At 44.7% G+C, this 23,150-nt stretch overlaps 1 protein-coding gene across 1 annotated transcript in view; it reads right to left on the bottom strand.

Moving 5' to 3' along the window:
* SLC7A1 (solute carrier family 7 member 1) overlaps window positions 1-20,965 on the bottom strand; it is a 74,076-nt gene extending 53,111 nt beyond the window's left edge. The window contains exon 1 of the mRNA XM_034758686.1: window positions 20,801-20,965. The gene's annotated coding sequence lies outside the window, so the exon portion shown is untranslated. The remainder of the gene's footprint in view (window positions 1-20,800) is intronic.
* Window positions 20,966-23,150: the final 2,185 nt, after the last annotated feature.

Genomic DNA, 23,150 nt, shown 5'->3' with positions numbered 1-23,150 from the left:
CACACCAGGCAACAGCCTCTCCTATGCTCCCAGCTACCATGAGTAAAAAGCACCTTCCATTTTAACAGCATCCTAGTAATCAGTAATATCAACACTGAACAGCTTGGCAGTTCCCAGGCATGTTAAAAGCCATTGCCATGGCAGCCTCGCCCACAGACTGATCCACTTTCAGTTAAAATTTTACATTATACAAAAGTCACTCCTGTTTGTTTCTGGGCAGGATGCTGTGAGGCACTCTGCTCCTTCAACCCTCATTCACTTCAGTGGAGAAAGCTCAGCACTCTGTGGGAGGGCAGTCCTGGCTAATACAACAAGTGACCCTCTGAAATAGAGTCATCAGTCTGCTGATCAAAAAATGTCGATACAAAATAGGCTAACACAAAAGAAAACCACAATATTCAACATGGCAAGCTGTCACTGTCAAATTTAGCACTTAGTCAGTAACACTTCAGCTCTTCAAAGTGCACCTTTTATATGCATCAGCGAATTCATCTGCACAGCACCCATGAAAATTAGGGCCACCATTTTCAAACCTAAAGTTAGACTCCTAAATCCACAGCTCAGCACCTACATAAGAATGACCTGATTTTTCAAATGCCCTCAATCCCAATGGCATTTGTAGCTGCTCAAGTATCCTGAACTCAGGCCACTTAGATTTAGGTGCCTAAATATAGATTTAGGATCTTAAATGAAAATGTTGGCCAGTCAGTAACATTATCCTTCCCATTTTACAGAGGGGAAAGTAGAGTTAAACATCACAGAACAGTGGATGTAAAATCAGTTCTCATGTAATGAATACTGTATTTGTAGTTACTGAATTATTTGTAGTAACAGTTGTAGCATTTACTCATCTTTCTGTGTTGTGTTTATTGTGCATGAAGTAGAACGAGAGCAAATGCCATATTTTTAACTTTACTCTCTGTATGTTGCATCTCAAAGCCCAGCCCTGATGTGGAACAGAATAGTTTGCATCAGAAGGAATGAGGCTTCTCTGATCAATATATTTGCTATTACATACAGAATAAAATAGTTTTTAAAATGATATTAAGGTTGCAAAGTCAGGAGCTCAAAAGTTACAAAAGGTCAAAATTAAGGTTGCCCATCGCAACTTTAATTCAGCCCCCTTGAGCATATGCATTATGATACAGTCTTTAATTACATGACCATACCCTATTTTTTTCACAAGACCCTCTGCTTCATTCAGTGCACAGGACGGCCAGTGCTCAGTGAATCAATTCGGACTTTGTAACGAATGAGGCTACAGTCTAGGAGAAAGAAGAGAATCAATTTTGTCTGTGTCCTACCCCAAAGTTCTAGTCCATGTGGTTGCTTCAGAAGGCTCAGTGGGGCTGGGGAAACACTCAGTGAACATATTCCGAGATTTTAGAAGCAAGCCTCTAACATATTCTACTGCACATGTGAAAATGGTGATTTCCTGTGGTTTATAACTTGGCCATATCTAGAAAGATTTTCATGGGGGCAGCACAAGGGAATATTCTGATCCCAGGACTGCATCCCTGCCAGATTTCAAGTTCTTGCTCCAACCTCTGGAGGTGCGAGAGCTCTTTAAAAAAATGGACACAAAAATTAGTCAACATATATTTTAAACCAGCCTGCTCCTTGAAAAAGAAAAAGAAAAAAAAAAAGCCCTCTTTCTGCTGAAACTCCCCCAAAATTCAACCTAAGGCAGAGACCAAGCATAGAAAATTTCAGCCTCAGTAGCTGAAGCTTAGCAAAATTATAATCAGTTGAAATCGGGTGATTATAATGGAGAGGAAGAGGCAACGTTAATAATAGGGTCATAACTAGCACCCTCTGTAACAAGAAGATTCCTGGGAGATGGTGATTAAACCTGGAACTTTAGCCAAATGCAAGGGAGAAGTGTGAGCTACTATTGCAGTGTTGTCATAGAAACCAGGCACGCAAGCTCCAAAGGCATCTTCTACAAGCTTACCTGACAGTTTTGTTGGAACTGTAGAAGAGAGGGTCTGTGCTCCAGCTCAGGAAAAAATTTGTGTGGGAAGAATTTAGACTGGTTAATAAGCCTCTAGAAAAGGAGGGTATAATACCAGCAGGCAAAAAAACCCAGAGGATGCTATATAAGGAGCTTATAAAAGCCTCATGAAAGAAGGCAGAATACAAATACTCCTGTTATGCCAACCTAAGGGGCAGGCCAGACATGGTAACCTCCCTGAAGAGTGATCAATAGCTGTCTTAGCTATTTCTAAAAGGCACTTATTATGTGGTATATAAGGAGGGGCACTACAGGGTGGGTTGAGAGACTGTTGTGCTATTTTAGTTTTACATAAAGATCAGTAGGAGTTTATTTAGGACTTATTTTTCAGAGACGTTTCTGTATATAAAGTGCTTGCTTCTGTAATAAGAGCACACTGCATTCACTTTCACATAGAATGAAATTCATAAGGCCATTTAAGTCCCACATAAACCATGATCCAGCTAGTCACCTAACTACACGTGTCAGGCCCATTGACATGGTTAGCCATATTGAGCTTAGAGAAATGGAAGAAGCAATCATCATTCTGCAAATCCCGTCGCCTGAAAACTCCTGCCATGATGCCGGGGTGTAATAGGGTGGCCTTGCCAGGGACCATTCAAGATAAAAGTCCATTCTGCATGGCTACATCTCAACCACATGAACCTTCTGCTGCTGTGAAGTTCACCCAGCAACACAGGGATGGTGGACAGCGCAGCTGAACTGCTGCTGTTCCACCCAACAGAAGAACAGGTGATGGCAAAGCATGAGTGCACCAGGACCCGGCACACCCTATGGAAGTGGAGCTGGACTCCACGTTGACCAGCATAGAAGGGGATTAAAGGAAAGGCAGGATCGTGGTTAGTGTGTCTGAAATTATGCAGATCCAGGCCCACAAATCACCACCAAGGAGGGGTGTCAAGGTAGTTAAAGCCTATGCACTGGGATAGCAACTACAGAGGGGTTGTGAGCTTATTCCTTGCCACAAACTGGGAATGGATTCCGTCCACCTAGTCCCCATGTAGTTTATCTGTCATTTTCTTGTAATCTCTCTACAAGATTCAGGTACACGGCACACACAGCCTTTCCAATCATCTCTACCACATCACAGCACACAACAAAAGCTGCATCCCAGTTCCAGCTCATCTGGAATACTGTGTGCAATTCTGGTCTCCCATGTTTAAGAAAGATTAATTCAAACTGGAACAGGTGCAGAGACGGGCTACTAGAAGGATCGAGGAACTGAAAACTTACCTTATCAGAGGAGACTCAAAAAGCTTGGCTTGTTTAGCCTAACCAAAAAAGGGCTGAGGGGAGATATGATTGCTTTCTATAAATACATCAGAGGGATAAATACTGGGGAGGGAGAGAGTTATTTAAGTTAAGTGCCAATGTGGACACAAGAACGAATGGATATAAACTGGCCAACAACAAGTTTAGGCTCGAAATTAGATGAAGGTTTCTAACCATCAGAGAAGTGAAGATCTGGAACAGCCTTCCAAGAGGAGCAGAGGGGACAAAAAACTGAACTGGCTTCAAGGCTGAGATTGATAAATGGAAGGCATGGTATGAGGAGACTGCCTAAAATGACATGTGGCCCATCTGCAACTGCTAGCAACAAATATCTCCACTGGCTGGCAATGGAACACTGGATGGGGAGGGCTCTGAGTTACTATAGAGAATTCTTTCCCAAGTGTCTGGCTGGTGGGTCTTGCCCATATGCTTAGGGTCTAACTCAGGGGTGGCCAACCTGTGGCTCCAGAGCCACATGCGGCTCTTCAGAAGTTAATATGCGGCTCCTTGCATAGGCACCAACTCCAGGGCTGGAGCTACAGGAGCCAACTTTCCAATGTGCTCGGGGGAAGTGTGTGTGTGTGGGGGGGAAGGTGCTCACTGCTCACCCCTGACTCTGCCAGAGGCCCTGCCCCTACTTCACCCCTTCCCCCAAAGCCCCCACTCCTTCCTGCCCCCTTCCCTGAGCCTGCCATGTCCTCGCTTCTACCCCTCCCCCCAGAGCCTCCTGCATGCTGCAGGAGGCATGGGAAAAGAGGGGGAGGTGCTGCTCAGCAGGGCTGCTGGCAGGCGGGGGGGGGGGGGGAGCTAATGTGGGGGCTGCTGATGTATTATTATGGCTCTTTGGCAATGTACATAGGTAAATTCTGGCTCCTTCTCAGGCGCAGGTTGGCCACCCCTTGTCTAACTGATCATCATATTTGAGGTTGGGAAGGAATTTCCCACCGGGTCAGATTGGCAGAAACCCTGGGTGGGGTTTGCATTCCTCTGCAGCATGGGGCACGGGTCACCTGCAGGTTTAAACCAGTGTAATGTTGGATTCTCTGTAACTTGAAGTCTTTAAATCATGATTTGAAAATTTCAGTAACTCAGCCAGAGGTTAGGGGTCTATTACAGGAGTGGATGGGTGAGGTTCTATGGCCTGCAACGTGCAGGAGATCAGATGTTCATGATGGTCCCTTCTGGCCTTGAAGTCTTTGAGTCTAAATCAGGGGTAGGCAACCTATGGCATGAATGCCAAAGGCGGCACACGAGCTGATTTTCAGTGGCACTCACACTGCCCAGGTCCTGGCCACCAGTACGGGGGGCTCTGCATTTTAATTTAGTTTTAAATAAAGCTTCTTAAACATTTTAAAAATCTTATTTACTTTACATACAACAATAGTTTAATTATATATTATAGACTTATAGAAAGAGACCTTCCAAAAACTTTAAAATGTATGACTGGCACGCAAAATCTTAAATTAGAGTGAATAAATGAAGACTTGGCACACCACTTCTAAAGGCTGCCGACCTCTGGTCTAAATAATCACACTGCACCACTGATGTGTTTCAATCCAGTCAGTGAGTTCTCGTTAGGTTTAACATGTTACTGATACTTAAAAAACAAAGTGCTTTAGATTTTCCTGTGTCATGGATTTTTAGATTGAGGCTTCACATCTTTCCCCGTGTCTGCGTGCCAAGGGCCAGATTTATCGGTGGCCAACCCCGCCTGTAAGTGCCTCTTATAGAATTCTCCTCACATGGGGACCATCCCTAACAGATGAAGAGTCAGTGTAGCTGCCTCTGGGTGGTGACACAAAAGCCCAAGGTGCAGAAGCATGCCAAAGATGTTCCTAGCATGGCCAGAACCTTCCTACGCCCCAGCTATACCCAGTTTCTATAACCTGAGGCTTCTCTATCCTGTACCAAGTGCTGAACCAGCCCCCAGCACCTCCAGCATAGGGTGCAGTGCAAAACCACCTTTGTCTTCGTTGTCACCCCCCCCCCCCCCCCCCCCCCAGGATTCAGTAGCATTTTGCTCTCACTTTGCACAGATGTAATTGACTCCACAAAGCACAGGGAAATTGTGTCTCAGGCCCTTCCCCTTTGGGTGACAGGACATTTGATTTTTATGCACTGCTCCGTTATCTTCACTGGCATTCAGGCAGCTGAATCACTGTGTTTTTAAACCAAGTACAGATCTTATTTATTTGTTATGTTCTGCTCTGATTTAATAGGAGTTAATGTACTATTTTATTTAGAAAGCTCATTAAAGTCCCTCTGTGAGAAATTTTCTACATAAGACCTCTACTTGTATAGTAATCAGGAAACCCTGAGGGGGTAAGGAGACTATGAGATAATTGGTCCATTGAGTTTTCTTTTCCTCTGCAGTTCTTTATTATTAAATAGCGTGTGATCAGTAAGCAAAGCCCAAATGAAAGCCACACTGTGGAGCACTGAAATGATTTTATCCCTGGTGTGATGTAGCTCAAACTACAGAAGTTTGGGGGAAATTCCAGAGAGAATTCCAGAATTCCAGAAGCAGAGAGGATGACTCAGCAGGCTAAGCATGTGTGTGTAATAAATAGGTCCTGTGTAATGCAGATTCAAATCTCACCAGGATTAGCTCCGCCCCCCATTCTGAGGCCGTAGATTAATTTGATGCAGTTTGTGAAAGGGTTATGTGCGGGGCAGTTTCTTCTATGAAACCCTAAATACTGAGATCCTGGCTGCTCTGGATAGTCACTGAACATCCCATGGCACTTTCTCTTCCAACAAGGCTTTATTCCAGTGTCATTGGCTAAAAATCCTCCCTCCCCTTCCCTGCTTTACGGCTTCAGACTTCCACCCCAAGGCTGGCTGTATTTCAGTGATGCTGTATGTGTGTATCAGCCCCAAAACTTCATTAATCCAGAGTGGAGGTTGCCCATCGCTGCCTCGTACCCTTCCAGATCATCAATTGCACCGATACTAGAACCTCTGAAAAAATACAGAGTTACATTGGTTCTGAGTGTGAGCATGTGATAAAGAGAGAAAACCACTGAATAGTCAAACTCCCAGGCTTGGATGAGATTGGTCAATAATCATTCCCTCCTCTCCTTCCCCCTCCCCTCCAACCAGTTTGACAGGAGACAGAACTGGAGAAGGGGTGTTCACTGGTTTCTATCCCTATTGCATATTTAGCACTCCCTCTGTCTCATTCTTTAATCTGTATTAATACATCTCATATTTTCCTGTTTTCATAAGCTTTGAATAGCTTTTTAAATATCATTTCCTGCAAGGGGCAGTGGATGTCAGACATTAGCCAAGATAATTACCAAGAGGGTGGTATCAGCTCGAGGAGGCTCAGAGCCACAGTTTGAGTTCCAGGTGTGTGCAAAAAAAAGTACAAGAACTATAAAATTTTGATACAACATGATTTGTTATGGGGGCTATATCTCAGGAACCCCTCGCTTGAACAATCTCAAATTTGGACCACTTGCCCTTTCCCAGCTTTCCATCTGTCACAATAATTTCCATAAAGGGGTGGAAGAGAACAGAGGGGGAGAGGAGCCATCATGAAGAATCCCCTAGCTATCACCTGAGCTGGAACAAGAGCTGTACCAGGGGAAAGAATTGTGCCCAGGCCTGGAAGGTGTGAGTCTGAGAAAAACTTACTGAAGCATCTCTGAGGAATTAGGTAAATACTAAGGTGGCATGCTGCCTATGGTTCTGTTTTGAAGAAGGAGAGAGAAAAGCACCCAAAATATACTACAGTTTCTTAAACTAAGACTGTGAATGGCTATCCAACTACAGAAACAGTTTCTCCTCCCTTGGTGTTCACACCTCAACTGCTAGCAGAGCACCTCACCCTCCCTGACTGAACTAACCTCGTTATCTCCACACTGATATATACCTGCCTCTGGAGATTTCCATTACTTGCATCTGAAGAAGTGAGGTTCTTACCCACGAAAGCTTATGCTCCCAGTACTTCTGTTAGTCTCAAAGGTGCCACAGGACCCTCTGTTGCTTTTTACAGATTCAGACTAACACGGCTACCCCTCTAATAATTTCCAAGTCAATCCAAGTAAGCATGTGGATGTTAGAGCACTTAAAAATCAGTTGTTTAATAGTAAGGTAGACTCAGTCTTAACTACAATGGTGCTACCATTCCACTCTAATAAAGCCAAACTATGGCTGCTCTAATGTAAGTGTGTTGGAGTGGGCCAAAAGGGTGCACAGAACTCCTTCCTCTCTCACTGCTCCAGTGTAGAAGGCAGCCATAATTTGGTTGCTTGCATGCCCCACGTGCAGAGTGCGGACAGCTAGCATTATTGGCAGGGCAGAATGGCCTGGAGGGGGCATGTCCTGGCAGAGTGGGCCCCTAGCCATGCTATGCACTGTAGAGAAGCAAGCAGAGAGCCCACTGAGTTGGAGCCCTTCCAAACGGTATAATAGGGGCCTTCAATAGTATGCTTAATAATGCAGGTATACTACCTCTAAACACTGATCCTTTTGAGGTGACCTTCTTTTCCTGTACCGGAGCCTTAACTTGGACCACAGTTTGTAAAGTGCCCTAGGATTCTTCCTCAGTGTTGAGGGATGGGTTAGATGACCTCTTGAGGTCCCTTCTTGCCCTACATTTCTATTATGAGAGTCATTATACAACACCATGAAACTTAATTCTGTTTGCATTCCCATTTTGCTTTCTAATTTGCCCTGTGGGAATCTAGTTCTTACAGTCTCATCATGTCTCCACCATGGGAGTTAATTCTGGCTCATTCTAATCATGTCTCCACCATGGAAGTTAATTTTGACTCATTCTAAAACACAAGTCCAGTTATAAAAGAGATGGACTCTGAAAAAATTTAACTGATTTTCCTTTTACAATCCTGGCAGACTACATGTTGCCTGCTTTGCTATAATAAAACATTACTGTCTTTTTTGCTTCTGTAGCAATCTACATTCACATCTGCCTACATCAACAGTTATTTCTGTGGAAGTCAGGTCTGGACAAAAGCCTGCTTCCTATCCCTTAAAAGTCACTCATTCAACTGTACTTAGTTTTGAGAATATGCTTTGACAATATTATCATTGGGCCTCTCACATTACTGATAAAAGAACAGGAGTACTTGTGGCACCCTAGAGACCAACAAATCCATTAGAGCACAAGCCCCCGTGGACTACAGCCCAATTCCTCGGATGCATCCGAAGAAGTGGACTGTAGTCCACGAAAGCCCATGCTCCAATAAACCTGCTAGTCTCTAAGGTGCCACAAGTACTCCTGTTCTTTTTGCGGATACAGACTAACACGGCTGCTACTCTGAAACCTCACATTACTGATGTGGAACTGATAGAAATAAGTGAAATCACTTAGTACACAATATTATCAGAGGTGACTATATTTATATCCATAAAAAGATACCATCCTCATCAACCAAATGATGTTTTATGAAGCAAGTACACATTTTCCTTGAGAAAAATTTGTCAAATGATGTTTTAAGACAAAGTAGTGTTCTTTTTTGCATTGTCATCAATGCCCACATTTTGCAAAGAAAACACCATTTAATTTTGTTGCACCTTTGTCATCATATTTTTAGGGTTACCATAGGTCCGTATTTTCCCGGACATGTCTGGCTTTTTAGTTGTTAAATTGCCATCTGGGAGGAATTTTTAAATATGTAAAAATGTCTGGGAAAATAGGGACCTATGGTAACCCTACCATGAAAGTGATGGGGGGCTGAGCTGGGGGAGCGGAGGACGCCGGGGTAAGCCGAGCAGGGGCAGCAGGGGGCGCTGGCTGGGGGCTGGGTTTGCTGCTGGCCTGGTGTTGCGGCGATGAGCAGGAAGCCGCAGCTGGGCCCTTATCAGCAGGCGGGGCTGGGCCCCAGGCCCTGCACGCTGGCTCCATGGGTGGCGGGGGGTAGTGGCTGTAGGTGCCTTCCGGCAGGGCCAGGAAACAGTAGCAGCAGCGTGGCCTCTCCTGCCCCATGGCGGGCTACGCTCCCCGCCTGCCCCTGCTGCTGTGGAGGCTGCCACCGCCCTGGGCTCGGGCCGCCCAGCTCCCCCCAAGCAGCGCCCGGTTCCTGCTGCTCTCGGCCTGCAGGTGCAGGGCCTCAGCCAAACCCGGCCCCTTGCGCCTCCTCCGCAGCGGCGCCCCTGCACTGTGTCCTCCCGGGCGGCTGTGGTGGCAGCGGCTGGGGAGCCCAAGAGGCGGAGCGGCCCCCGGGCAAGCGGGGGAGACTCCAAGGTGAAGAGGCTGCTGGCCCTGGCACGGCCTGAGCGCTGGAGACTGACAGGTACCTGCCTCTACCCCATCCCGGCACCGCCTGCCCCCTGACCCAGTGAGTGTTACCTTCCTCACCAGCCTCAGCGCCCTGCCCCATACTGTCAGCCACCCCAATCTCAGTGTGACACCAGCACCCCTTGGCAAAGGGCCCCCTGATCTTCACAAACAGCTGTCACCGCAGGTCTGACAAACTCACTGCACCCCACACGTGTCTTATGGGGCACTTACCCACAAAGAGGAACATGGAAGGGATCTACACAAGGCTGGTAACTTGTCAAGAGTGAGAATCTTTGTGAGATATGTGCATGGGTAATATTGAAGGAATAAAGTATTTACCTTAAAAGTCTGCTTTATAGACTTGGGGTAGAAATTAGTCACCAGGGGATAATGGCCCTTTGGGGCAAGGGGGATTTATCACCCTGCCTAACCTGTGGTGATGCAATGCAAGGCTCAATTGTTTAGCTTTGCACAATAGTAAGACTTTGCCTCTGATGGTGTCCCATTCAATGGCAAACAATTGAAACGCCTTAAAGGTAAAAAGAAACATTACAACAGGACTGGAGTTCGCCCTGTGTGGAAATAGAAACAAAGGCTGTTTTCAGTAAAACACAGAGGAGGGAATAGCACTCTGTATCCTTTCACTGAGGAAACCCCTTGTGAAACAGGGTTGCTTTCATGAATGTTTGGATCCTGGTGTTTGGCAAACCAGCCAATTCTGCAAACAGACTGAACTTTGTGGGGAGAGGAGGAACCTACTTTGAGACAAGAAAGTGTAGGCCCAGGTTTGCGTTTTATGATTTTGTTTTATATTGTAATCATTTTTTTCCATCACTCTTGTTTCTAGTTAAATCCTCATTCTTAAATAAACTGTCTTTTGTTTGGGCAGCGAGCCAGTGTCAGGCAGGGGGTGTGTGGGGGGGGAGTGAAAAGGCCAGTGGTGGGCAGCAGGGGTTGAAGAGGCAAGCGATGAGGGAGCCACCGGCGGGTGGGGGTGAGGAGACAAGAAGCGGTGAGCCAGCAGCAGGTGGGAGTTCTCGGGGTGGGCATGGGGGTTTCTGGCAGGGAAGTGAGGAGGTGAGTGGCAGGTGGGAGGAGGCGAGAGGTTGGTGGGGGACTGAGGAGGCATGCAGCAAGCCAGCAGCGGACCGGGGGTGAGGAGGGGTGCAGTGGCGGGGCCAAGTGGGGAGGGGGCGGGACCTGGGGCAGAGTGGGGATAGAGCGTGGGAGGAGTGGGGATGGACGGTGGGCGGGGCCAACACTCCCCGTGGAGTGTCCTCTTTTTTGAATGTTCAAATATGGTAACTCTATCATATTTTAAAACAGCAGATTTCAGCCAATATCTGGATATATTGTTGAGTCATATATTTCAACATACCTTACTCCTAGAACCACCACATTGGACATCCCTTCTCATCCCTACAGAGCAATTATTTAGAATCAGATACTGAAGGCACTGTTTGTCAGACTTTGATTTACAATAAATGCTATTACTATTAGAGCCTTTAAATGACAGCAGGTGGTAATATTATACTTTCATCCCAGGGCTTGGGCGGGAGGCGGGGGGGGGGGAGGAAGGAGAGGTTTAAAATAACACTGGAGATTTTAAAGCAAGATAAATTATTGGAAAAAATGTTAATTACTGTTATCACCAAAAGTTTGGACCATGGGATGAAAATGAAATCCTTTGCTGTATTCTGTTATTTCCTTGGAAGAAAAGGCAGGGATAAAAGGATACTATCATCAGTTAGTGGTTCTACTAGAACAGTAAAGATTTTTCCACACCACAGCATTGTGCAGTCTGTATATATACATATGTTAAAGAAAAACTATTTCAGGAGTTTTTAAGAGAGTTTCTAGAAGACTTATTAGGAATCTTTTTTGTACGCCTCTACCCCGATAGAACGCTGTCCTCGGGAGCCAAAAAATCTTACTGTGTTATAGGTGAAACCGCGCTATATCAAACTTGCTTTGATCCGCCGGAGTGCACAGTCCCCTTCCTCCCCCCCGCCCCGGAGCGCTGCTTTATCACATTATATCTGAATTCATGTTCTATCGGGCCGCGTTATATCGGGGCACAGGTGTATTACTCTGCCTGCAGAGCCAGGTTCCTTCGATACCAGGGCTCAGAGAGAGCTATGAAAACCTCTAGCAACCACCATCTTAAATAGATTTTCTAGAAAATTATCTAAGCCATAAAGCCACTGAGAGCACATCACTCTGAGGATCCACTCACTACAATGGCTACCCACAGACAGATCAATTTCAAAGTCTCAGGCTTAATCTTCAAGGCCCAATCTATCCCACAGACCACATTTCTCCCAACAAGAATGACCTCTCGCAACAGGGACATTCCTCAAGAACTATTAAAGTATCACCCTCAAGGGAGAAACTCATGGGAGCAGGTTAGTTTCCTACACAAGGCTTTGAAACTCCCTCCTGAAGTCTCAGTCCACAGTCTCAATCCCTTTTACATATGCCATCAAATAGCCATCAAGTAGTAGGGAACCTGGGTTAGATTTTAATAAGCAATGCAGAGATGGAAGACTCTATATTCTGTTACTAAAGCCATCAAATCCCATGTACTTAAAATAATTTTTAAAGATGCATACTATTAACATTGCTAATTGGAACCCCTTAACAAGTAAAATAAAACTCACTTCCATAATATAAATCCAGTCCTACAACTGACAAGTTCATGAACCCAATTTTCAAATTCACAGTTGATTCTCTTGCTTCTAATTCTTTCTCTCAGTTATTCAATCACTGCTTTAGCCATTTATAGGAGCATATCAAGCCTGATTCACTGCTACATTTCTCCACTCTTAACACCAGGTTAAATTCACTGAAATTGGAGGAGTTATATCAAACCGAAGTAAGACAGTGATGAATTAGGCCCTTGGGATCAAAAAGTGTCCCCTTAGCCAGACATCAGCTAGGTGAGAATTTAGGATTCTAAATTTGAGGGGTGATTTTGCACTTTCATTTTCCATTACTATTAAAAATAAAGTAAATTAAAATAAATCACTGGTAAGAGGCTGAACTGAATTTGCTGTGCCCACTAGCTACAAGATCTCCAAGCAAAGAGTGATGTTACCTAGGCCAGGTCTACACCAGGAGCGCTTTCCTAATATAGCTACACCAGTATAGCACTCCTAGTGTAGACACAGATATACTGGTAAAACTGTGCTTTTGCCAGTATAGCTCGTTCCTGCCCCACCCCAAGTCAAATAAGCTATATCTCTAAAAGTGCAGTTTTGCCAGTATAACTGCATCTACACTAGATGCTTTTGGTAGCACAGCTATATTGGTCAGGGATCACACCTCGTCATACCACTCATCGACAGACCCATGCAAGCAATGTTTATAGTGTATGCCTGGCCCTAATATATATGTGACACAAAGATAACAAAGGAGGCATGTTCATAGCCAATAGCCAAAAAATAAGATTCATTTAAAAAAAAAAAAAGAAAGCAATAACAAACTAATATAATGGCCTCCTTGGAGATGCTCACTGATTTAGTAGATACAGAGAGAAATTGAGAAATTAAAACATTGCCCTTGATAGGTGGCAGTGCGGAAATTCAGCCCTCTGAGCAGAATACAGGCACAATACCTACTTGAGTGCAGGGTGCTGCTGGTATCTCCTTTAAGAGGTTGCAGCATACATGCCCAATATATGGAGCCAGCTCTTCTGCCAATGAGGAGGAAGAGGATGGGATCACTGCCTCACCCTCAGCTTGCCACTCCCTGCCCCTTTGGGGAAGCTAGCACTGCTGTGAAGACTAGCTTTGCACAGCCCTTGCACTGCCAAAGGCATGGTTAGCATCATGTCTGCTAATTCACTGCTTCACAACCACAATAAAACATTTTGTAACATATCGCGACAAGTCTCTACAAGGCTGGGCACAACCTGGCCCACAGCATACAGTGTAAGCCTATTTGTTTGGGGGACATCAAAATCATATGGATGAAAAGCGTTCAAGGAATGAATAAGTGATCTGTGCTGGGGACTATAACCACAATTTGGATAAAATGTAATTTTGGTTAATTAGTAGTTGAATAAACAGGGCTGTGCTCTATTTGTATGCTGTTTGTACCTTGCTAGACTACCACATAGTAAACTTGTTTAAATAATTGGATAAATATCAACTAGGTAAAAATAGAAGGCAATAATTAATTGTAAGCCCTGAAAGTGGCTAACAAGTAACGAGGGATTCAAATAAAATTCTAGTCCCTACAGTTTAGAAAGTATATGGACAACTCAGAGCAAATAGAAAGAGGAAAATAAATCACAAGGACTGGAGAATGACTTTAGGCAAGAGTGAAATTCTAACTCTGTATAGCCTCTTCTTTTTTTTTCTAGGGTCTAGACACTAGACCCTAGAAAGAGGAAGAGAAGAACACAGTTTGCAATCATGAGAACAGGAGAAGTGATGAAAGACTTATTTCCCAACTCCGAAAAAGGCAGAACGAAGAGGATAAGGCCAAAAAAAAAAAAAAAAAAAAGGGGTTAGATATAGTTTTTTTATAGTAAGATATAGTCTTACTTTTTAACAGTAAGAGTAGTAGCATCAGAATGGGTTACCATGAAGCAGTCAAGGCACCAGCAGTGCAGATATTCAAGAACATGTTAGATAAGTGGCAATAATTCACTGAGCAATCCTTCACAATGCAGAAGTCAATGAAAAGTTTTAATCTGGATCAATAGTCTATGACCAATTCCTGAAGACACTAGTGTTAATCAGAGCTGGTCAGCAAACCAAATTTTAGTTCCATGAAAATTTTCAAGTTTCCAGAAACTGACTCAGGATGAAAAACCAAAACTGGAATTTTTTCACAGAACTGAAATTCTGCAATATTTCATTTCAGAAACACTGAAACACAGTGATTCCAAAATTAAATTTGCTCCCGGGGATCCCTGATCACTCACCATGCTAACTGCAGAGAGTTGGGATCCTGGAAGACAGGGCTGTTGCTGACTGAAACTGATATGAATCTTGTCTGTTTCATAGCTGCCCATCAGGGAACAGCAGCCATGAAACTGAAAAGAATCATGGTGATGTCAATCTGAGGCGGACATGGCTTCCATAGCTCCAGTGCAGCCAGCCTGCCAGGCTACCAGGGACCCAAGAAAGCTCTGGGTACAAAGTAGCCCACAAGATGGGCTGAAGGAGCTGGGAGCAGGAAGTCCTGGCTCCCAAGTTCCACAGCTCCTAGCTCAATGGGTGCTGAGAAGCTTTGTGGACGAGATGACTAGAAATTAGGCAGGTTTTTGATTGAAATCTGTCTGGGAGGCAGGGTTCTGGTTCACTGAAATCAAACCATTTCCACAAAACGTTTAAATTTCAATGAATTAGCAAATTCACTGGAAAAAAGGTTTCATTGGAATTTTTCCAACCAGCTCTAGTATTAATCTCACTGAACACTTACTGCTAGATGCAATACTGACAACTGAGTATAGTGCAGGGGTCGGCAACCTTTCAGAAGTGGGGTGCCGAGTCTTCATTTATTCACTCTAATTTAAGGTTTTGCGTGCCAGTCATACATTTTAACGTTTTTAGAAGGTCTCTTTCTATAAGTCTATAAGATATAACTAAACTATTGTTGTATGTAAAGTAAATAAGGTTTTTAAAATGTTTAAGAAGCTTCATTTAGAATTAAATTAAAATGCAGAGCCCCCTGGACCGGTGGCCAGGACCTGGGCAGTGTGAGTGCCACTGAAAATCAGCTCGCGTGCCGCCTTTGGCACACATGCCATAGGTTGCCTACCCCTGGTATAGTCAATGGGACTATTCACAGTGGTAAGCAATATGCATGATAGACCCTAGCATTCTACCAACAGCTTCAGCTATGACTGAATTTCATACTTTTCTGGTAGGTTTAAGGCTTACCATTACAGTAGTATCATTAATTACATTGGGTTTGTTCTAGATAGAACAGATCAAATTCATCTCTGGGGTAAACAGGCACAACTCTCAAAATCCAAGAAACTTAGAACTGAGTTTGTAGAGATTAACATTAAAAAGTCTGATTTGCTGTGTAGGTTTAATCACATATATTTTAAAAATATATATATTTAAGTGAAAAACTCAACTCATTCTTAATATTGAACCTATCTGGTTGCTGAGGGAGTCACACAGTAGATCTTGTCTGCTCAACAGCTGAAATTAAAGAGGAAAACACAGGTGCAAAATTCATTGTCGGGTCTCAGAAAGCTGAGAATAGGACAAGAAGTGACATTTCTGAAACTCTGGGACCTCTCACTGTACTAGAGTGGAGGCAAGCAAACTAAGGAATCCTAGGTAAGAATTAGGGGGTGTCAATTAATCACAATTAACTCACGCGATAAACTCAAAAAAATTAACTTTGATTAAAAAAATTAATCGTGATTAATCGCACTGTTAAACAATAGAATACCAACTGACATTTATTAAATATTTTGGATGTTTTTCTACATTTTCAAATATATTGATTTCTATTACAACACAGAATACACAGTGTACAGTGCTCACTTTACATTATTATTATATTACAAATATTTGCACTGTAAAAATTATAAACAAAAGAAATAGTATTTTTCAATTCACCTCATACAAGTACTGTAATACAATCTCTTTATCGTGAAAGTGTAACTTGCAAATGTAGATTTTTTTGTTACATAACTGCACTCAAAAACAGCTTCTTATTTACAATGTCAACTGAAAGTGAGAACAGGCGTTCACATGGCACTTTTGTAGCGAGCGTTGCAAGGTATTTATGTGCCAGATATGCTAAACATTCATATGCCCCTTCATGCTTCGGCCACCATTCCAGAGGACATGCTTCCATGCTAATGATGCTATTTAAAAAATAATGTATTAATTAAATTTGTGACTGAACTCCATGGGGACAATTGTATGTCTCCTGCTCTGTTTTACCTGCATTCTGCCATATATTTCATGTTATAGCAGTCTCGGATGATGACCCAGCACATGTTCATTTTAAGAACACTTTCACAGCAGATTTGACAGAACGCAAAGAAGGTACCAGTGTGAGATTTCTAAGGATAGTGTGGCAAAGTTATGTTTTATTCATCTTGTTATGTTACATGTGAGTCTTGCTGTCCTATACCAATACTCTGTGTACCTTAGTTTCCCTGTGTACTGCACCAATACTTCAGTGGTGGGAATTGGGTGTGTGATTTTTTGCTGAGGCCCTCAGGGCAGGTGAGGCTGCCCAGCTGTTTGCACCTATGTAACCTGACACCCAGGAGGGGGATGCGACCAGGTGACTTCTTTTGCCTAGGAAGCAGAGACAAAGAGAAGGAGGAGGAGCAACAGGGGGCTGTCTGCGTGGGGGGACTGGAAGAGGTGGAGTCCAGGGCATCTGGCACAGGACTCCCAAGATGGACTTGGCTGAAAGTCACTGATTTCTGTGCTAACAAGCTCTGTTCTACACTATGTTCCTGTCGACTAATAAACCTTCCATTTTACAATGGTTGAGAGTCACGTCTGACTGCAGAGTTGGGGTGTAGGACCCCTCTGGCTTCTCCAGGAGCTCCACCCGGGTGGACTCGCTGCAGAAAGCACATGGTGTGGAAGGGGATGCTGAATGCTCCGAGGTCAGACCCAGGAAGGTCGAAGCTGTGTAAGCTTCTTGCACTGGAGACAATATGCTCAGAGAGAGGAGGCATGCTCCCCCACGTAAATATCTTGCGATGCCGGCTACAACAGTGCCATGCGAACACCTGTTCTCACTTTCCGGTGACATTGTAAACAAGACCTGGGCAGCATTATCTCCTGCAAATTGTAACCAAACTTGTTTGTCTGAGCGATTGGCTGAAGTACAACTTGTAGGTTCTAAAATTTTCCATTGTTTTATTTTTGAATGCAGGTTTTTTTTGTACATAATTCTACATTTGTAAATTCAACTCTTATTATGAAGAGATTGCACTACAGTACTTGTATTAGGTGAATTGAAATATACTATTTCTTGTTTTTTACAGTGCAAATATTTGCATTCTGTACACTTTGTATTCTGTGTTGTAAATGAAATCAATATATTTGAAAATGCAGAAAACATCCAAAGCTATTTAAATAAATGGTATTCTATTATTGTTTAATGGCGTGATTATTTTTTAATCATTTGACAACCCTAGTAAGAATGTTAATGTAACATTGCGGAGGTGTCATTTGGAATAAAACTTCCCCAGACTCAAAAATGTTACTTCCTGTCCTATATCCCATATTTATGAGATTTGAAAATGAGCATTATACCTGTATTTCCCGCTTTATCCCAGCTCTTGGGAGACAATCTACTATGTTAAACATTAACAAGATAGGGGCAATATTACTCACAATTTCTCATGTTTTATAACAGAGTGAAATAAATAGAAGTTATACACACTACTACACAAGTCTATTTTATAGACATAGGTCTCTTTGAAGGAATTTCTATTTAATTGCCAAACACACTTCATTTTATTAACATCAAGTTCTATCTATATCTGTATATTTATCCGACACTCACTACCCTGGTATCTGAGCCCCTATTTGTCATACATTTCAGACAGATGATTAATACGCCTAGGTTTTCAATTGATCTTTTGATATCTTTTTCTTGGGACACAGAGGACCAGCTGCTATAATCCATTCAAGCTGCACCCAGAGCAAAAGAAGGAGGGGAGGAGGAGCCAGGAGAAGAATCAAAGATGGCTAGCTCCCAGATCCTCCTACAGGACCACTCTGGTATGTGGAAATCATCAGGGTGTAGATATACTCCATGGCCTGGTCTACACTTGGGGGAAGATCGATCTAAGTTAAGCAACTTCAGCTACGTGAATAATGTAGCTGAAGTCAACATACTTAGATTTACTCACCACGGTGAGCTGACTGCTGACGCTCCCCCATCGACTCCGCCTGCACCTCTCGCGCCAGTGGAGTACAACAGTCGACAGGAGAGCGTTTGGGGGTCGATTTATCGCGTCTAGACTAGACGCGATAAATTGACCCCCGCTGGATTGATCACTACCCTCCGATCTGGCAGGTAGTACAGACATACCCCATGACTTTATCCCAGTCATGTCCCCTATGCTGGAGAAGGAAGGTACGGACTTAGGCTTTGTCTACACTACACACCTTTTAGAGACACTACAGCCGTGCCACTAAAAGATGTGCACTGTAGCTGCTGTTTGTCAGCAGGAAAGAGCTCTCCCACAGACAAAAATCTTCCACCCCCAATGAGCAGCGGTAGCTTTGTTGCAAAGCGCTGTTCACACCAGTGCTTTTTGTTGGCAAAACTTTTGTTGTTCAGGGGAGTGTGTTTTGTTTTTTGTTTTCTCCACACCCCTGAATGACAAAAGTTTTGTCATTCATTTTCCCGTGTAGACAAAGCCTTAGGTGCCACTACCGTGGCTATATGCCACCTGATTCCCCAAAGCAAGGAAATCCTTGAGGGGCTAGAAAAGCCAGTCTGTTTTGTCCCACTGAAGCAGCACAAAGCAGCAGTGTTTTTCTCAAATTACTGATCAAATACACAGCTGACTAGAATATGTATGCAAAATAGTTACCCAGATCTCAAACCAACAAACAAAAGGTTATCCACTTCTTTTTATGTGTGTCAGCATCTGGCTAAGTACACAAAAAGATTATTTTCACTAATCTTTGTTCAGTTATAAGAAGAACAGGAGTACTTGTGGCACCTTAGAGACTAACAAATTTATTAGAGCATAAGCTTTCGTGGACTACAGCCCACTTCTTCTATATGCATCCGAAGAAGTGGGCTGTAGTCCACGAAAGCTTATGCTCTAATAAATTTGTTAGTCTCTAAGGTGCCACAAGTACTCCTGTTCTTCTTTTTGCGGATACAGACTAACACGGCTGTTACTCTGAAACCTGTTCAGTTATAGTAATCTCAGGTGTTACTTGTGACAACAGCAGATAAAAAATGTCAGACAGTGTGATTTTTAAGTTGATGGTGTTCTTTTAAATATTAAAGCAACAAATAGCTGAATTCCAAACTTCCCTTGCAATTGATATATAGAGAAAAGAAACATGGCATTGCAATCATGCTTGAATGATGTTAGGCAACTAAAGAGAACTAGCTATCTAAAGAAAAAGAAGCAAAAAGTTCTCCATGCATTCAACTAGAAAGTACTCACAGGCACTCCTTTCCAGTAACTCACAGCTTTTACTCTACCACTCAGCTAGCACTGGGGGTTAACAACGACAAAATGTGACTGATTGAAAAAAGTCACAAAGGAACCTGATCAAATTTATAACTCCAGCGTCCCCTCACCTCTTACCCAAAATGGAAAAAAAAAAAAAAAAAGCATCAGCCACAGCTATCACTATAGTCATCATTAGACTTTGCACATGGGTTTGAGCACATTCATTGGACGTTTTTCTCTATTCTAATCAAGAGAAATTAGTTGCCTATAAATGTGGGATCGCTATTACCTCTGCTAAAGACAGGCCAGGCCAGGCAGGGCTAGCTCCCTCCCAGAAGCAGCTGGATAGCTCAGTGGTTTGAGCATTGGCCCACTAAACCCAGGGTTACAAGTTCAATCCTTGAAGGGGCCATTTAGGGAATGGGGGTAAAAATCTACCTGGGGATGGGCCCTGCGTTGAGCAAGGGGTTAGACCTCCTGAGGTCCCTTCCAACCCTGATATTCCTATGATTCTATCTAGAATACTTTCATTCAGCCCTGCGCTCTTCCCCTCCCTCCCCCAGCAAGCCAGGACGGCATCACTGCGAGGTGGGACAGTGACAAGCATCACTGCGTGGCATTAGCTCGGCAAGAATGAGGAGAGGGCGATAAATGGTGACTCATTACAACCAAAAGCACCATGTAAGGCAAGATTCCCAGGGAGGGACGCAGCCGTTCCAGGGTAGATCTGTCTGGATGCGGGGGAGTGAACAGGGATCTTGCTCCCCAGAAGCTCGTTGTAAGAGTGTTTTTAGGGAGAAGGGGGGTTAAGTCCGTCGGCGCTACTTCCTCTCGCCATAGTATAAATATTGCATCATGCGCCACGCTGCCGTGTAAAATGGATCCCCACCCCTGTGAGAGGGAATTAAAGCAGCCTCCGCAGCGGGAGGCCACCACATGCCTGCTGCAGCAGGGCGGGCAGGCCAGCAGCCCCGCGGGGGTCGCACGCGGGCACACCAGCTGGGAGAGAGCCGCGTGGAGCCCGCACAGCCATTGCTGCTCCGCATTAGCGCCAGCCCCGCCTGGCCCCGGAGCGCGCGCAAGGTGAGCAGCCCGCAGGGCAGTGCATCATACTCACCCTGCCTGTGCCCGGCTGGAAAGGCGGCTGCAGCAGCAGATGGGCCAGGCTTGTGCCAAGGGCGCTGAGACCGGTGCAGGGGCCCGAGGGAGAGAGGCCCCGTCCCCAGCCGGCGATCTCCGGAGGACACGCTGCAGGTGCTGCTGCGGGAGGGGAGCGGCTGTGTGCAGGGCAAACGGGCGTAGTTTTCCGGCTCTCTGCACACCTCGCCTGCTGTCCGGTCAACGGCAGCCCAGCACGCTCGGCGGCTCCTCCCTCCCTGAATGAGGGGCGGGCTTGCAAGGAGCCGACTGGGGAGCCCCCTTCCTCCTCCCTTTTAGCAGACAGCATTGTGGGAGCTCAGTTCACCTCCTGCGAGCGGGGAACAAACTGAGCGCAAAGTATCCGGAGGCCGTAATGGGGGGCGCGCCTCGGAGTGGGGCTAACTAAGGACAGGGTCTCAGCCCGCGCTGGGAACAAAGCCTGGATCGGGCTGGTTAGCGCGGGGGCTAGGTAAGGGCAGGGTCAGGGCTGAGGACAGCGCTGTGTGTAGTGGGCGCCGCCCGCGCACACAAAGAGATCCAGCCCGCGTGGCCCGCCCCCCGCCTGCCTGTGCGCGCACCGCCCGGCTGGGTGGGCTATCAGCGCTGTCCAGATGTGTAGGGCGGGCTGCCAGCCGGGGTGAGGGGCAGGCTAGGACAGGTAACTGCAAAACGTCTCCGCCTGCTGCTGCCTAATGGAGCCCCCGAGAGGCTTCTTCGGCATGGCGAGGAGGAGAACTGGAGAAACACAGGTAGAGCGAGGCTGCCCGTTTAGAAGGGCCACTGCCTGCATTTTAAAGGTAAAAATGTAACCCCCCCTTTCCATGGTGCCCCCCATAACCCCCTCATCTGCCCCCAAAGCTCTCTACCGCCAAACCTCCCTGCAGCTTTTAGCACCTGCTGAACTGACATCACACACACAAGCCTCCAAAGCGTCTCTCTCACCAACAGAAGTTGGTCTAATATCTTCCCTCCCTCACCCACCTTATCTCTCTCTCACACACACATGCATTCTCTCCCACTCATGCCTTCCCTTCTGCTGCCAGCTTCTGTTCTCAACGGGCCAAATTCTGCTCTCAGTTGTGTGTCCGCAATCCTATTAACTGCAGTGAGGTGGTACATGGACGACTGGGAACAACTGACTGGACACAGGGCAATGCTGTGGCATAAGGGGCCAATGCAATCCTTGGCTGTATAAACGGGAGTAGAGAGTAGGAGTTGAGGTAATTTTTGTCTCTGTAGGGCATTGGTGAGATGGATACTGGAATACTTTATTCCGTTCTGGGATCCATAGTTTTAATTGGATGTTGTAAAGTTGAAGAAGGTGCAGGAAAAAGTCACAGAAATGATTTGAGGACTAGAGAATGTGCCTTACAGTGAGAGACTTAAAGAGCTCAAGCTGGTTAGTTTACCAAAAAGAAGATTGACAGTTGACTTGATTAGTGTCTAACTACCTTCACAGGGAGAAAATACCAGATATTATTAAAGGGCTCTTCAGTCTAGCAGAGGAAGGCATAACAAGAACCAATGGCTGGAAGCTGAAGCTGGATAGTCACATTAGAAATTAGGCACAATACTTTTAACCTTTGGGACCAACTACCAAGGGAAGTGATTGGTTCTCCATCTCTTGACGCCTTCCATCAAGACTGATGCCTTTCTGGAAGTTGTGCTTTAGTGAACACACAAGTTATTGGGCTCCGTACAGGACTAAGTGGTGAAATGTAATGGCCTATGAAATACGGGAGGTCTGACTAGATGATCTAATGGTCCTTTCGGGCCTTAAACTCTTTGAATCTATGAATTTGACCCTGTCTTTTTTATGATAATTGACTACAGATTGGACTGAGCTGGTATGTGGTTGAATGAGCCTTTACTCAGTGGTATGTCGTACTCTGGTGCTCCCATTTGTTTCTGTGGAATGTAAGCTTTCATTTGCTGAAAAATATTAAATTTCTAACCTTTATGGCTGTTAAGAAACCCTTGGAATATAAACCTATGTACTGTGCACTTGCTGTAGGGACAGACAGCCTGAAACTGTAGCTCTGAAATGTGAATTATACACACTCATTTCCAGGTGATGTTAATTCAGAAGCCTAATGATGACAATTAAAATGTTGCTATCGTGAACAATTTCAGCACCAATCACTTTAGCAAACAAATTGTCTGAAATCAATGGAACTGTGTTGCCAATTTACACTAACTGAGGATCTCTGTTTAGAAATTAATTTGTCAAACAGAAAGCAAACTGCAAAAATATAATGCTTGCTTTAAAATCTTCTCTGTGCTTTGGGTTGCTCATGCTGATGTAATCTGGAATTCCCCATTAACTG

Source organism: Trachemys scripta, chromosome 1 (genome assembly GCF_013100865.1).
Source record: "Trachemys scripta elegans isolate TJP31775 chromosome 1, CAS_Tse_1.0, whole genome shotgun sequence".
In the NCBI taxonomy this organism is placed as follows: domain Eukaryota; kingdom Metazoa; phylum Chordata; order Testudines; family Emydidae; genus Trachemys; species Trachemys scripta.
Note: the sequence above shows the minus strand (reverse complement) of the source record. Positions and strands in the feature narration are given on the sequence as shown.